General features: G+C 38.2%; 1 protein-coding gene across 1 annotated transcript in view; it reads left to right on the top strand.

Moving 5' to 3' along the window:
• The first annotated feature begins 284 nt into the window (after window positions 1-284).
• The window catches only part of ARHGEF16 (Rho guanine nucleotide exchange factor 16), a 206,553-nt gene continuing 193,305 nt past the window's right edge, over window positions 285-13,532 (top strand). Inside the window, exon 1 of the mRNA XM_053690341.1 lies at window positions 285-460. The gene's annotated coding sequence lies outside the window, so the exon portion shown is untranslated. The remainder of the gene's footprint in view (window positions 461-13,532) is intronic.

The raw sequence follows: 13,532 nt of genomic DNA, 5'->3' as shown, positions 1-13,532 counted from the left end.
TTTTTGCTGAATTGCTGTTGAGTAAAAGAACCATGTAATAAAACTGACTGATTATATATTTATTCACTTACTTATAATTGTTTAGGGGGAAAAGCAGTGATAGGAACCCACCCTATATCACAGAAATCCAAACCAGTTTTTCTTTTAAACTGAAAATAGCATCTTGACAACAAATGTAAAACTGGGTGATTCCAGTTTTGTTGCACAGAGCCCAGCCTCTCTGGAAAGGCTCCTGCTTTGTCCTGCAGCACACCTGAGTGATGTCAGCGTTACAATGGGGCTGTGCTTGAGACAGAAGATTCAGAGAAGCAGGAAGCGAATGGGAGGAGAATGGAGGATTTAGCCAGAACTTTTTAAAGACAAAAAAAAGGCAGCAAAACAAAGTGACAATGTGGAACTAGCTACGTTTTGGATACTTTACATTTGCACTTAAAGTGGGAGCCCAGCACTTATTAAACAGGTAAGAAGCTGTCTAATGTGATCTTAAAGAAATAAGTTGTATTGGGAAGCAAAAAACTGTGTTAGAGAGAAACAAGCTCAGCAGATTTGACCTCTGCAACTTAAGCTGACGGAATTAGAGAACATATTGTATTTCTTTGTTCCTTTTGCAATTAGTTTGGCTTCTCTGTGCACAATAACTTGTTTTCTTTCTTGTTCTTAATAATAATAATATTATTATTATTATTATTATTATTATTATTATTATTATCAGTGTCAAACTATATAGACTTGTAAACTTGTTAACCCCTTGTATTCCAGAGAATGCTGTAACACATTTTATGCATTGCTAGCAGCATTTGCTTGTAGCTAAAGGGTTAAATGTTTTTATATATATATATATATAATATATATATATATATATATATATATATATATATGTATCACTATATACTCATGTATGTTTGTAGAATTTAAATAACATTTTGTTTCTTATTTAGAAAAGTAAGATCTGATTGTGCTAAATTAATAACTTGCCTGTTTGACATATAATGGAATTTCTTGGATTAGATACAGAGCCTTGATCAGCCCTATTCTGATAAAACGAAAGCCCTTTCAGCCTGGAGGCATTTTACTGCTCATGTAATTACTATCTTGGTATGTTGGGATTGACCAGGGGGCCTGCAATGAATTACTCAATATGTTTATTTTTGTTGTCTTGCTGCTATCTGTATTTCCTGTTTAAAACTTCCCAATGCTGTGGAATAGATTTTAGGTGCAGATGCCAAGAAAATCTGCATTTTTAAAGGAAATATACCCCACAAAGGACACACATTAGATTTATTGTACTAGTTAAAGGGACACACTTTGTAATTACATTTCTGTTGTCTTGTGATGGAATAACACATCAGCCAAGTCTAAACCTTTTTAAAACAAATATCTTGTTTATTGCAGTTATTTGCAGGAACCAATCAGGGCTTGAATCTGCAGAGAACAAGGTTAGCTGCAGCTATTGTGTTAGTATAGAATGCATTGTTTTGATGGTTTTTATCTGCTGAAACCAATCAGATAAATATATGTAGCAGGGGCAACATTGATAAGAGTGTAGGGTGTATTTCTGAATTGGAGAATGAGAAAATTCACAATATTCAGAGCAAAATAACATTAAAAGGGGGCAAAATAAAAGTATATTGCAAAGTCATTTCATATAACAATCTCAAGATGTTTACTGTCCTTTTTAACCTTTTAACGCTGTTACATCGTTGTATTTTTCTGGGCTTAAACCTGATGGACGGAATACAACGTCCTAACCGCATGGTTTTCCTGAAGCCACTGGCGCTTCCCTGATGGGATCACGGTCTGGAGGGCGTGCCTAGCATCATAGGGTTGCCCCCCTGAAGTGATCCCATCATTGAAATCTCGTGATCACTTGCACAATTGCGAGATTTCAAATTGTTTACATCGGAGCAGTTGTTCCGATGTAGACACTTTAACCCTGGCAGGAAAGGGTTAATTCATACGGTTCTAGCTTGTTTTTCTATGGTTTATTTGTTAACATCCCAACTATTTTAGGTGCCAGTAATGACAGCCCATTAGGTAGGTCACATGAGCTAACAATTTAGTAACTATCTTTCCCAACTAATATATATATATATATATATATATATATATATATATATATATATATATATATATATATATATATATATATATATATATATATATATATATATATATATACAGGTAGCCCTCAGTTTACGCCGGGGTTAGGTTCTAGAAGGAATGGTTGTAAATCGAAACCGTTGTAAATTGAAAAACAGTTTATAATGTAAGTCAATGAAAAGTGAGGGATATAGGTTCCAGGCCCCTCTTAAAATTGTCATAAGTAACACCTAATACATTATTTTTAAAGCTTTGAAATGAAGACTTTTAATGCTTAACAGCATTATAAACCTAATAAAATAATCACACAACACAGACTTCACTTGCATTTTTCTGCAGTTTTTTCTATGCATTCCAATCTGGACTGATTTATAGACAGGGAAATCTTATTCCTTTTAAATCTGCTTGATAGCTCATGTCTGGTTAAACTGATTAATTTCAGCTTGCTTGGCTTTGCTGCAACACAAGTGGACAGCTCCACCTACTGTCTATTTTAATAAATGCACTGCTTCTCAATAATTTTCAATAGCAGTCACATGACTGGAAAAAAGGTTGTTATTCTGAAACGGTGTAAATTGAACCGTTGTAAAACGAGGGCCACACACACATATATATATATATATATATATATATATATATATATATATATATATATATATATATATATATATATATATATATATTCTTTATCCATTATTGCTGTATTCAAATTTTCAGTGTAGGTCCATGAAGGCAATAGCAGCTATTTCAAATGACAAAATAAAACTAAATTAGCTATTTGTAAACAATATAGCTCACTCAAACAGGTAAAATTGATAATTAGGAAGTCATTAAAGGCATTCATCTCTACAGTAAATTGTTCCTTTAATGTATCCCTTTTAATATTAAACCAAGAACCATTTTCCAGCTCTCCGTCCCCAACACGCAACACACATCTGTAAAATGAAAATATCCTGTCTTGCTTCATCTGGTTTTTATGTTCTTTTGCGGAGTGAACATAAAACGTGTGTGTGCCACTGTGCAGTATGGTATAACAATTGTAAGTTTGCACAGTGAGGGTTTGGTCTTTGAATAATAATCTGAAATCCTGGTTCATATGTTTGCCAGCTTCTGTTGACACTCAGAGCACTGTATGCCATCTCTAATACAATATAATAATGTTGTCGATGTGTTGTATTTATTTCTGACAGTAACTGGTGTCCCTACAGATGTCACAGATTGTTCATAGAATTCATATGGCATATTTCAAGCCATAAAGCACAACAAACAGCTGTGTTATCTACATTAGGACATTATGCTATGATAATGAAATGAAAAGCAAACCTATTTGTATTTAGCAGGGAAGAATCCTTAAAGTGGCAGTCTACAATAGAATTTTTGTTTTAAAACAGGGGTATCAAACTCATTGTATCTGGGGGGCCATTGGCCAAGTGTTCTTCACCTATGGGGCCACTTGAACAGAGGGAGTGCTTTGGAACTGGATATACTAGGAACTAGAAATGTGACATTTACCCAATTAGTAGTGCATGGCAGGAGGTGTAGTCCACATAGACATACACACATGTCTGTTTATCTTCTGAGAGCCAAGTAAAGTGATCATTTTGGAACTGAATAAAAAGTGACCAAGCAGTGCATAATGGGAGTCTAAACTGCTGGACAAAGCAATGCTTCTCTTTATAATTATTTTGTGTTTGTCTTAGAACATCAGCTTATTACACCTCTTAGAACCCTAAAAAAATCGATGGGGTCAAATTAATAATTTACCTAATAAGCAAGGGAGGGCCAGATTACACTATCTTGAGGGCCGCATTTGGCCCCAGGGCCTGTACTTTGAGACCACTGTTTTAAAAGATAGATAATCCCTTTATTACCCATTCCCCAGTTTTGCATAACCAACACAGTTATAATAATATACTTTTTTACTTCTGTGATTACCTTATATCTAAGCATCTTCTGACCGCCCCCGATCACATGATTTTTTTTATTGGCTTGCATTTTAGCCAATTAGTGCTGTGTTGTGCCGACCCTTAAATAACTCCACGGGCGTGAGCACGATGTTATCTACATGGCCCACATGAACTAGCAGTCTCCTGTTGTGAAAAACAAATACAAAAACATGTGATAAGAGGCTGCCTTTAGTCGCTTAAAAACAGGCAGAAATGTAGAGGTTGTTCTCTTTTTTTTTTAAACACTAACAATTTTGGTGTTCACTGTTTCTTTAAAGGGACAGTCTACACCAGAATTGTTATTGTTTTAAAAGATCTCTTTATCACCTAGTCCCTAGTTTTGCATAACCAACAGTTATATTAATACACTTTTTACCTTTTTACCTGATTTTCTTGTATCTAAGCCTTTGCAGACTGCCCCCCTTATTTCAGTTCTTTTGACTGACTTGCATTTTAGCCAATCAGTGCGGACTCCTAGGTAACTCCACGGGCGTGAGCACAGTGTTATCTATATGACACACATGAACTAATGCCCTCTAGTGGTAAAAAACTGTCAAAATGCATTCAGATAAGAGGTGGCCTTCAATGTCTAAGGAATTAGCATATGAACCTCCTAGGTTTAGCTTTCAACTAAGAATACCAAGAGAACAAAGCAGAACTGGTAATAAAAGTAAATTGGAAAGCTGTTTAAAATTACATGCCCTATCTGAATAATGTAAGTTTATTTTTGACTAGACTGTCCCTTTAAGTAAATGCATTTACATTTCCAGGAAATGCATATTTGTTTACAACTCATGCTGCATTATTATTCTGTAATTCTCATTGGCTTATTGACTATTGGTAGACAGGGACAAGCCTCTATAAGAATTCATATCTTTCAAAAAAATTAAACTTGAGACCAAGAGGAAAGAGGCATTCATGGTGATCAGGGGGCAAGGTTGAGTGATCATTCAGGGCAGGAGGTGAATTCTAGTGAGGTTAGGTATTTCTGGGCAGGGTTTAGGTGGCAAACTTGGGAAAGATCTCCCAAACTGCAGGATGGTTGGGAACTCTGAGAAGGTGAACAAAATGTAGGAAAGCTGCAATTGGTTTTCATTTGCCAAACTCCTCCCACCTATTACTTTATTTGGAGTAAACTATCTGTGACGGATACCCCGGCTACCCCGACTGGTTAGCTCCACTAAAGGGGTCCTGCTTACTTCCTGCCGACTGCAGCTATGTAGCTGGCAAGTGACCAGAGCCTGTAGCCACCCCTGATGGCCGATAGCACCAGTATTCAGGGTCCCACCCTGTGGCAGACTCCGGCTACCCAGACTAGGTAACTCTGCCAGAGGGTCCTTCCTCTGCCTGGAACAGTCTGCTATGTAGCCCAGGAAAGTGATTTTACCTGGAGCCCACCCAAATAACTAGACATACTAGCATTCAGGTGAAACAGGAACAGCTTTTATTGTAAAACATACACTCCTTTTATACACAAAGTTCATCTTGATAAGATACTGGACAATCCCACAATTTTCCCGCCATTTCCACCACTCCAGACAGACCGGCGCCTCCATAGTCCCACAGACTCCCAGGGGTGGCGGTTTGGGGGTGATCCCGGGGGAGCGGCGGCACTTCCAGGGTGTCATTTGAAAGCTCTCAGTCCCCAGATGGCACAGTTCAAAAAGCGGCGTGATTCGTTACTGGGGACCAGAGATACAATCCGTTTGAAGTTATGGGGGTAGAGGTGTCCAAAACCCCCAGTTCCCATAGGAGCTCCCCTCCGGTAATTCTCCCACCTCTTGTCCTCCCTAGGGGCTACCAATCCCCAAAAGAGTGGAGCTCTGGGGCAAAGGCCCATTGGAGCAATGGGGGGTAAAGTTAGCGGGTGTCCTGCAGTTCTATGGCCGACCGAGAGTTCCAGGAGCCCGGCCAGCCTGAGAGGGGTTAGGCGGGTGCCTGTTGTGAGGTGGCCGACCAGGCGTTCCAGGAGCCCGGACAGCCTAGAAGGGTTTTTCTGGTCAGAGACCAGCTCTTTCAATACAAGTTCTAGTGGGACAAAACAAGCAGCAGGAGGCTCCTAGAGCTCGCGGTTGCTCTGAAGAGCCCAAAACCACTGAGAAACAACAGGGGTGAGGTAGTAAGGGGAGGTTCTCTTTAACAGAGATAGTAGAAAATGCACAGTGTCGCTTCTTTTTGCACCATACTTATAATGCATAGTTACATAGGAATCCCTTTGCATTTGACACTTAAAGAGACCACTCAATACAGTAGAATTACATCATTAACAAGTGCATAATAAAAAGACAATGATTTGTGTGAATTTAAAATAAGCAGTAGATTTTTATTTTTATTTTTTTTCCTGACAAATTTATTTCTCCCATTTTCTGACCCATTGTATCATGTAACAGACCTCAGCCAATCACAGACTAGTATGCATATAACCTGCAAGCTTGTGCACATGCTCAGTAGGAGCTTGTTCCCCAGAAAGTGTGCATATAAAAAGACTGCAAAATTTGATAATGGAAGTAAATTGGAAACTGCAAGCTCTTTCTGAATCATAAAAGTTTATTTTGACTTGAATGCCCCTTTAAGGGACTTTAAAATACTGGTATGTTTAAAGTGTCCAGTACTTTTTATAGATTTTACTGGACAGCTTTCTTAGATACTGAACCTGGCAACCCTACTAGTAACTCTGCATCTTTGTGCTTAACCCCCTGCAAAGAGGTTTATACAAGTAGTAGAATACCGATCAGGACCTACAGAGCACTGCTGGTCTAGAGTGGAAACTGCCGCAGATCCTATCAGCAGTATTAGTTACACAGCTGGGTTGTGCAACTAGCACTGCTGATTGGATCAGCGACAGCGACAGTACTTCTACTATGTGTTTAACCCCTTTTATGGAGGGGAGGGTCAACACATAGTGGTGCAGTGTTTAAAGAAAATAAATAAAGTGTTAAAATTACTTACCCTAAATAAGTAGAATATGTAATTATTTAAATTGCTGTAAAAATTGGTTAAATAAAAAAATTATATTGCAAAGATGGTTTACTGTTCATAATTAGACATTAAAATATCAGTGTTGTATGTCCCTTTAAAACCACACATCCTCCACAGTAGTCCATTTTAATGAACACTAGGAACTCCTCATACTGTGCATAGTAGCAAGTAGAAGTATCCTTTGTGTATTTGTAGTGACATCTATACGTCATAGTTAGAGACACTGTATGTACTCAAAGAATTTGTTATGCATATGAAAAAGCAACAATTAAAGGGATATGAAAACCATTTTTTTTATTAAAGTGAAGGTAAAGTTTGAATATGCTGAATTCAGTAATGAATTTGACATGACTTAAATAAAGTAATCGCTAACTTTTTTTCCACCATTTGTTTTTTATTTATGATATAAATCTTTTTTAGAATTCCTTACCCTTCCGATGTTGACTCTTCCTAATTTTCTGTTCAGTGACGTATAGAGCGGTCCCACCCGCTCTATACGTCTCTCCAAAGCGCGTTCTTGAATAGCGCATGCGCAAAGTGGCGATATCTCTCACTACTGCGCATGCCTTCTGTAGGAAGCCTATTACGTATTATGGGAAATCCATAATAACACCAATAGGCATAGGCGAAACAGGAGCGCGCATGAAGTCCGAGATCAATACAATAACTTTAGCGCATGCGCAGATCATCCGAGAGGCGGATGACGTCTATTGCTGGCCGCCTAACGGCCATATTTTCAATTGGTTCGTAAAACAACGTGACAAACCCAGGAAAAAAAAAACATATGAACGGGTGGAAATTGTGGACCAACAAAAACTTACTTTAGAATCTAAAAAAATCATTAATGAAAGTCATATTCATTTTGGGGGACTAATAGTATTACTGTTTCACATAAAGGTAAGTTTACCTTCACTTTAAGATCGAATATATACTTTTTAAATAACTTCATTTTTTAATTTATATGCTCAAATTTGCTTTATTCACTTGCAAGTAGGGCAAATGACAAGAGGCATATATGTGCAACCACCAATCAGCAGCTTGCTCCAAGTAGTGCTGTGCCTAAACCTACCTAGGTATGCGTTTAAAAAATAGAGCACAAATAAAATTAAATAATTTAAGTAAATCGGAAAACTGGTTAAAATCACATTACTAACCCTGGCAACCCTGATTTTTCGGAAATGCATTTCTCATGATGCTCAACTAGACTGCAGAGTGCCTAAGCATCATGGGAAATGTAGTTCCAAAATGTCTCTGAGGTGCCAAGGTTCGCCATCACCGCTCCTATCTATTTTATGACTAGGCAGTAGCACCACAACCACCTCTGGGAACCTAACCATGGTTCCCACCCCCCATGACATGCTTTTAAAGGTTCTCAGATTTACCGGACTGTTATCCGATGGACATTTGCCTGTCAGATTATTATCTGTCGTACACACATTCTGTCCGAGAACCTTTAAAAGCACGTTGTGGGGGGTGGGTCCCATGGTTACGTTCCCAGAGGTGGTTGCAGCACCCAAGGCTCTTATTAGAACAGAACTCTCTGGAGCGTATCTGTCCTCGGGCGTTAATGCATGATCTGTTTGTCCCGTGTCTCTGTGAGGTCACCGGATGCACAACCAATCGGTTGCATAGGGTTTGTCACTAGCGCCTCGTATTTTATGAATATTTTATTTTCCTTATTCTATCCCTTTTAAAGCTAGGTAATAAATAATTAAATACAGACAAACAGTCAGGGGTTGAAAAATATGCCAAAGTACTAATAGTTTCATGAGAATTCTTGACAAAAAATAAAAATTGAAGACCTCCATTCAGATCTTAACATTTACCCAATTCTGCAGTTTGCTGTTCAGCATCACTGTCTTGTTTCTGCCCTCTATTATATCCATATCAAAGAATTAGGGTTGCAGCTGTCCTACACAAACCAATTGGACAATTTGTTGGTGACTGGGCACAAGATGACCCCCCCCCCTTAAAGCTATACCTTAGTTTTCACTCTTGATCCCATGATTTATATTTTCCACAACCGTGCAGTAATTTTACCCCTTGGCTGCCAGTAACATTTAAAATCCATTTTACCTTTTGTTGCCAGTAACATATGTAAACAGCAATTATTTAACTCAGTTGACTGAACCGCTTTTCTTTGTGCTCCATATTTTTTATGTATTTAAGCATGTATTATGTATTTAAGCATATGAGTAATTTCATATTTATACATTCACAGGAACGAACAACCAGCTCAATACCATTGTTAGCCTGTTCTATGGCGATTTTCCACCTGGGTGCAGTTTCTTTTTAGCCCAGTAATGCTTTTCACAGAGTAGAACTTTCCTGTAGTATATCAGTCTGATCCCGCCTATTACGGTCAGTCCAGCGCCGAAATACCAGGCTATTCCTCTCTGAACAAGGAACACAGCAACCCCAGATGATCGCTTCAGCCTTCATTTGGCCTCGTCAGGGAGGTGTAGCTATATTCCTCTAAACACACTAAGCAAGGCATTGCACGTCTGGCAGCCCATTTTTTTTTCCTTTAGGGAGACTACATACACACAGAAAGAAGCGCACTCACAGGAATGAACAGCCAGCTCAATACCATTGTTAGCCTGTTTTATGGCCATTTACCACCTGGGTGCAGCTTTTATTTAGCCCAGTAATGCATTTTATATTTAGATAACACTCAGAGACTTAAAGGGCCATAATACCCAAATGTTTTAACACTTGAAAGTGATGCAGCATAGCTGTAAAAAGCTGACTAGAAAATATCTCCTTAACATCTCTATGTAAAAAAGAAAGATATTTTACCTCAAAAGTTTCTCAGTAGCCACATCCAATTGTAAAGGATTTCTAAGCAGCATTTTAGTGTGTTTGTCCTGGGACATCTGAAGGGACTAGCATCGTGCACTCTCATGCTATTTCACCAATCAGGTAAAGGAAGCTTACTATGAAATCTCATGAGAGTTAAGTCAAATCTCATGAGATCACAGTAAGAGTTCATGACCTCAGCACTGCTGATGCTGATTGGCTGCTGTTCATTTCTTCATTTTTTTAAATTATTTTTTACCTGCAGCTGGGAGCAGCTGAGTATAACTTTTTACACAGAACTTACTCTGCTGAGCTGAGGAGATTGTGAGGTAAAATATCTTCCTTTTTTACATAGAGATGCTCAGGTGATATTTTCCTGTCAGATTTTTACAGTTATACTGCATCAGTTTCAAGTGATTTAGCATATGAGTATTATGTCCCTTTAAAAAATCAAAAAACATTTTGCTGTCCATTATTTTTGTGACGATTTTACTGGAAAGCTTACTAAAATACTGGATTGGGTTGAATACTGGATGCCTGGCAACCCAACAAACAATGCATAGAAAGTGAAATTTATTTATTTATTGTCTTGGATAAGCCTTTTTTGTTTTTTATAAAATATATGATTTAAAACATTTTCACCTAGATTGCGAGTTTTGTCGGTAATGCTGAGCGGTGCTAACGAGCAGTTTTCCCTCACCGCTCACCTACAGACAACGCTGGTATTACGGGTTTTTACAAACCCAGCGTTAGCCGCAGAAAAGTGAGCGGAGAGCAATATTTAGCTCCACATCTCACCTCAATACCAGCGCTGCTTACGGTAGCGGTGAGCTGGCAAAACATGCTCGTGCGCGATTTCCCCATAGGAATCAATGGGGGAGAGCCGGCTGAAAAAAAACCTAACACCTGCAAAAAAGCAGCGTAAAGCTCCTAACGCAGCCTCATTGATTCCTATGGGGAAATACATTTTATGTCTACACCTAACACGAACCCTGAGTCTAAACACCCCTAATCTTACACTTATTAACCCCTAATCTGCTGTCCCCGACATCGCCGACACCTGCATTATATTATTAACCCCTAATCTGCCACCCCCAATGTCGCCGCCACCTTCACTTATTAACCCCTAATCTGCCACCCCCAACGTCGCCGCCACTATATTAAAGTTATTAACCCCTAAATCTAAGTTTATCCCTAACCCTAACACCCCCTTAACTTAAATATAATTTAAATAAATCTAAATAAAATAATTACAATGAACTAAATAATTCCTATTTAAAACTAAATACTTACCTATAAAATAAACCCTAAAATAGCTACAATATAACTATTGAACTTCAATCTGATTGGATCAGCCAATAGAATTGACGTTGCATTCTATTGGCTGATTAAATCAACCAATCGGATTTTTCCTACCTTAATTCCTATTGGCTGATAGAATCCTATCAGCCAATTGGAATTCAAGGGACGCCATCTTGGATGACGTCATTTAAAGGACCAGCCATTCGTCGGGTAGTCGTCGGCAGAGATGGATGTTCCACGCCGGAGGTCTTCAAGATGGAGCCGCTCATTGCCGGAAGGATGAAGATAGAAGATGCCGCTTGGATGAAGACTTCTGCTGGATGGAGGACCTCTTCTGCCCCGATCGGATGAAGACTTCTGCCCGGCTGGAGGACCACTTGTGCCCGGATCGGATGAAGAGTTCGGCCTGGCTGGGTGAAGACGGCTCAAGGTAGGGTGATCTTCAATGGGGTAGTGTTAGGTTTATTTAAGGGGGGATCGGGTGGGTTTTAGAGTAGGGGTGTGTGGGTGGTGGGTTGTAATGTTGGGGAGGGGTATTGTATTTCTTTTTTTTTACAGGTAAAAAAGCTGATTACTTTGGGGCAATGCCCCGCAAAAAACCCTTTTAAGGGCTGGTAAAGGAGCTGGTTACTTTGGGGCAATGCCCCACAAAAGGCCCTTTTAAGGGCTATTTGTAATTTAGTTTAGGGTAGGGAAATTTTATTATTTTGGGGGGCTTTTTTATTTTATTAGGGGGCTTAGATTAGGTGTAATTAGATTAAACTTCTTGTAATATTTTTTTATTTTTTGTAATTTATTATTTGTTTTTTGTAATATAGTTTAGTTTATTTAATTGTATTTTATATTAGATAATTGTAGTTAATTTATTTAATTAATTTATTGATAGTGTAGTGTTAGGTGTATTTGTAACTTAGGTTAGGATTTATTTTACAGGTAATTTTGTAATTATTTTAACTAGGTAGCTATTAAATAGTTATTAACTATTTAATAGCTATTGTACCTAGCTAAAATGAATACAAAGTTACCTGTAAAATAAATATAAATCCTAAAATAGCTACAATGTAATTATTAATTATATTGTAGCTATCTTAGGGTTTATTTTATAGGTAAGTTTTTAGTTTTAAATAGGAATTATTTAGTTAATAATAATATTAATATTATTTAGATTTATTTAAATAATAATTAAGTTAGGGGGTGTTAGGGTTAGACTTAGGTTAAGGGGGTAATACATTTAATGTAGGTGGCGGCGGTGTAGGGGGTCAGATTAGGGGGTAATACATTTAATGTAGTTGGTGGCGGTGTAGGGGAGTCAGATTAGGGGTAATACATTTAATGTAGGTGGTGGCGGGGTCCGGGAGCGGCGGGTTAGGGGTTAAACACTTTATTTAGTGGTGGCAGGGTCCGGGAGCGGCGGTTTAGGGGTTAAACACTTTATTAGGTATTGCGGTGGGGGATTGCGGTTGACAGGTAGATAGACATTGCGCATGCGTTAGGTGTTAGTTTTTTTTTTTTTAGGCATTTTAAGGAGTTACGGTGGTCCCATACTCAGCGCAAGGCCTGCTATGGCTGCTTTTTATGGTGAGATGAAAATGGACTAAGCTTTCTCCATTTTCGCCATGTAAGGCCTTGCGCTGGATATTGGATACTAAATTGCGTGGGTTTTATATGTTAGTCTATGGGGGGAAAATCTATTTCCGCCGTGTGAAATATACGTACCACATTTATATGCGGCGCTGTATATAGGATACCAGACCCGCGCAAAAAACGGCGTCGCCGGCTTTTGCGGGCGACGCTGCATATCGGATGGGGCCGCTAATTTCTAACCCCTGTGTCTATATGTATTTATTTATTTGTATGTATGTGTCAGGTGTTTTCAATTTATATTTCAATGAAATAGTGTAGTTTAAATGTTAGTGAAGAACTTCATTAACCTCCTTCATTATATACTAGATTCTTCTTTGTGTAAATGTTTTGTAGATAATCCATTTATACAGATTTAAAAAAAATAAAAATAATGTATAGTTTTTGCTTATTTTTAAATAATATTGCGCTGATTTTCGGACTCCTAACTAAGCCCCAAAGTTTTAGAATACTGAAGTATTCCTACTCCAGCCTGTTTGTGTAAAGAGTCTTTTCATATGCAGAAGGGGGGGGGAGTCTGCTTTTTTTGCTATAGAACTACTTGCACTGGGTGTTCCAGCTAACATTTTCAACAGAGCTAAACTGGGAGCTTTTAAGTAAGTTTTTTTTTAAACTGTTTTATACTGGATTTTTAGATCAGTATCCGTGCATATTCTTTATACTAGTGCCTATTACATGCAGTTAAATGAAAATTGGTATATACTGTCCCTATAAACACAGCTTGAGTTTTTCAGGGCGCCCTCACCCAGATGTTAGCGTGCCCTA

Source organism: Bombina bombina, chromosome 8 (genome assembly GCF_027579735.1).
Source record: "Bombina bombina isolate aBomBom1 chromosome 8, aBomBom1.pri, whole genome shotgun sequence".
Taxonomy (NCBI): Eukaryota; Metazoa; Chordata; class Amphibia; order Anura; family Bombinatoridae; genus Bombina; species Bombina bombina.
Note: the sequence above shows the minus strand (reverse complement) of the source record. Positions and strands in the feature narration are given on the sequence as shown.